The sequence below is a fragment of the Gavialis gangeticus genome, unplaced genomic scaffold (genome assembly GCF_001723915.1).
Source record: "Gavialis gangeticus isolate Ggan-Ray unplaced genomic scaffold, GavGan_comp1, whole genome shotgun sequence".
Classification (NCBI taxonomy): Eukaryota; Metazoa; Chordata; order Crocodylia; family Gavialidae; genus Gavialis; species Gavialis gangeticus.
Window position 1 is genome coordinate 25,322,128 of NW_017728995.1, and position 4,192 is coordinate 25,326,319.

Below are 4,192 nucleotides of genomic sequence, written 5' to 3' on the forward strand. Positions count from 1 at the left end.
CCTGGTTTTCTCTGATTTAAAAAAATCCCCAATTTTCAGATTAAAAAAGTAACCCCAAATCCACATTTTTCCATGATCAAAATGAAACTCCACTATATATACATACGTACATATTAATGGTGTTTCATTTTAGTCATGGAAAAATGCAGATTTGGGATTACTTTTTTAATCCAAAAATTGGTTGGGTTTTTTTTTTAAATCAGAGAAAACCAGGATCTCTGTTTCTAAGAAATATGATAGCAAGTCTTAATGCAATCTAAAACTAATGTAGATAACATACTGGTAAAAATAAGCTGTTCTTTAACACTCTGCAAAGGTGATGAACAAGTTTGGACAGCGGAGGGGCTTTCAATGCATTCATTCTTGCTATATAAAAAGACAATATCCTCACTGCATATAATGTGTGAAATTTTGCTTAAATGTGGGTGGAATGAAGCTTTGGAAAGAAAACCAATTAGTGGATGGGGTTTCCTAGCCCTAGGTTTGTGCTGGGAATGGTTTGATTTGAGTACACACTTATCCAGGTCTATCTTAGACTGGGTCCCGCCATTTTTAGACCAGCCTGTGTGTGTCAAACTTCTGTACAGTTTGTACTTAGCTCCTTAGTTAGGTCAATCTAAGTGTAAGGTTTGTAAGTTAGATTGGGTAGCCATTTTTAACGCAATTTAACCTCCTCCCTAACACCCCCCCCCACCCCAAACATCTGTTCTTGGCCTGTGTGAAACAGCATGTAGCTTTACAGGGCTCCTGTCTCTGGATACAGAAAAGATGAGAAGTTCTCTTCAATTTCAATTTTGAAGTGTGTTTTGCCCCCTGGAAATGTGCTCTCATTTCCTTCTGGAAATATGTGAGCACACTGTGTGTCTGAGAGTGAGTTATTATTGTTGGGTGGTTAATTTGTTATCATTAAACAGCAGGATAATTATGGCAGTGAAGTCCCGCATTGTGTCAGCGTGTACATTAAATCAATCCCTGGGTCACCTTAGTTCCTCTCACTCTGCTTTTGTAAGCTGTTTTTGGTCTAATAAGTATTTTTTTTCATGTTGAATTGCTCAGTGCTACCCCCTGACTCCCACAACTCTGTTTGTCTTTGGAGTTTTAGTAATGGAGGAAAAACAAAGGAGGGGGAATCTGCAGTAAGTCAACAGAAAAGTAAATGGCTGAACCATGAGTAATTTGCTGTGTGCAGTGTGGAAGAAACACAATTTATTCCTTCAGACCTCTAAACTGGAAGTGTGATTTACATACTGGTTAAATACCTTTATGGAAACATTACCTCACTTTGACAGCTGGAGAAAACCAGAACTCTTAGGACCAAATTCAGTGCTAGTGCAATGTAGAAGCATCTTTTCTTGACTTAAAAGGAAGCTAATAACTGGTTAAAAAAACTGTCAAAATGTCTTTTGAACAGAAAAATATTTTCTTGGCAAGATGAAAATTGCCATGCAAAGGCCTGTTCTTTTGAACAATGTTGATTATATATCACCTGGAAAACCAAATTTGGCGTGGAAAACTTCTCAATTGGCATAAGCACAAAAGTATGGCTTTTTTATTTTAACTGAACATTTCTATGAAAAGGGAAAAAAATCCCAATTTCCTGTAGGGGAAACAAGAACCATTTTCTGATTAACTTTAGAAGTAATGTTTCTCCATCTCCATTTCAGTGCATCAATAGAAATTAGAAGTCCCTGGCTTCTAGTTAAGTTCACTTCGTTAGGAAAACCTATTTAGTCGTGGGAAGGAGGAAAGAAGAATTTTAATTATTGAATGGAAAACCCCTTAGGCCTTTTCCTCACTTTTTTGCAACCCACCTTTGTCTCTTCTGTAGATTTTACCCATTAGTTTTATTTGGCTTCCAAATCGAGACTGAAATTAATATCCAGAGTAGCTCTATTGTAAATGCCATGCTAGTGTAACGCTTGCATTATACATGTGTGTCGGGATCCTGATGTTAAAAAAAAATTAAAATAAAATGTAATATTTGGCTGTTTTTCTAAACCCCAGAGAAGGAGGCAGCGTGACAAAGAGAAAGAGAAGCAGCATGTTCAATCTACAATATATCTACTGATAAAGTTTAATTCTTGTCATCCCGCTGCTGTCTTTCAGCTGTGAAAGCTGCTGTGCAGGATGTGATAATTGTGGCCTTCTCCACTGAAAAGTCCATTCACATTGCTTTCGGGTTTTGCCAGGGATCTGGCATTGAATCACTAAGATGCGTCATGATGCTGAACTGGATGACAACTTGATGCACCAAAGGCTGCTTCTCCCTGAAGACGTTAACTGTTTATGATATAACTTTTTTTTCCTGCTAAGAAAGCCAAAATTCATTCCTGTAATGGTTGCCCCTTTTCCAGCTCAGTTGTTATAACATATACGCAAGTAAGTGTGTGCATTGCTACTCCAGCATCAAGAAAAAGAAAAAAATGTATAGAAAAAGTACCCTACTACAGTGCTTTTATCTTACATGATATGTTGCATTGTAATCTCTATTTGAAAGCAGGGAAACAATAATATGAAAGGAAAATGTGTATATCATATTATCCATGCCACTTCTCTCCCAGCTCTTTGTAACAGCATGGGGTTCTAACACAGCTGCTAAGAGACAATGAGCTGTTGAATCTCCCAGCTGTACGCCTTGTGATTTCTGAAGCAGAATATACAGGGTTATGGCAGATGTCAGGAAGCAAGAGGAATTTGCTGATGCTAGGTAGCTGCAATTACAGAACCCCAGACTTTTATTTGCATTAACTTTTCTTGCTTTATTTGAAATTCTTCCAGCTGGCCCTGCCACAGATGCTGGACATTTTCATCTACTCTTTTCCTTATAATATCATCTCTGCACATTTCTTTTGATTTCCCTCGCTATAAATGAATTCCCAAAGGGCTTTGGAAGGAACAGAGCTGAATTGTTAAACACCAGGCTTCAAAATTTACATCTGCAATTTTACATCCGCAATTAAATGACAGTACAAACGTGCAGGTACATTTAATTGTGGCTGCAAATGATATCATTATATATTTCATAACTTGATTTGTGGCTTTTGGGAATTACAGTCCTTATTCAAGGCAGATTTATAAAGGTGCCTAATCTGTTTAGGTAACTAATGAGATATTCAAAATTGCCTATCTGCATTTTTAGAGGCCTAAATATCTTTGAAATCCTTAGAGACCATGGTAGTAGCTGCACAGTGGATACCAGGGACAGATGGCTAGTTAGATGAATTGCCTGTATAATTTTCTTCTGCAACTTTAAACCCAAACTTGACTGGAGACAGCAAAAGCAGAGATGGTTAAAAATCTGGTCCAGATTTTACTCCCTGAAATGTCTGTCTGGTTTCCATCAAAGTCAGCATCTGTTACATCTCCACATGTCCATCACTTTTTATCCAATTGATGTTTCATATTTCAGATTAGTGACTTTTCCTTACTTCTGCTTTAAATTGGCTAGCTCCTTAAAATGTATTTGGCTGCTCTCCAGTATGTGGTGTTCCCTGTGACTTCAATTGTTTACTAATGTGAGACTCTAGAACAGAAAGAAAAATCGACTGAAATATAATGGTTGCATTTCACCACTATCCTTATAATACACCAGTGACGTAGTTGTGTTTTAATATTAACCTCTCCACTGTAGACAGAGATAGATGCAGAGAAAGTTTAACGATTGAGTTCTAACCCTAAGGGCTAGATCTACAAGCCCCTTAAAGTCAATGGCAGTCTTCATTAAGCTTTAGATCATGTCTTTAAAGAGAGATACCAAACCTTACACTAAAATGATGGGAGTCTTGTATGCCTGCTTGATCTTTATTGATTCTTCTTGTTGAGCCAGAGGCAAAAAAGAAGGCATGGCTCCCATGTTTTATCTTTTAAAATAAGTAAATAAATACAAATACAATACAATGCAAATGATACCCAGTGGGTGCGTCTGCACGAGATGCTTACTGTGCAGAAGCCTAATAACACTGCGCAGTAGCGTGCTGGTCAAAAAACATGCTAATACACTACTGCACAGTGATATTAGGCTACTGCGCAGTAAGTGTCACAAAAAAACATGCGCCAGCGCTACTGCACAGTAACTAGTTACTGTGCATGTAGTTAGTACTTCATTAAGTACTAAACTAAACGTGCAGTAACTAAGGTGCACTAATGAACGTGTAGATGTGCCCAGTGCAAATCTTTAGCCACCGCCGTAACT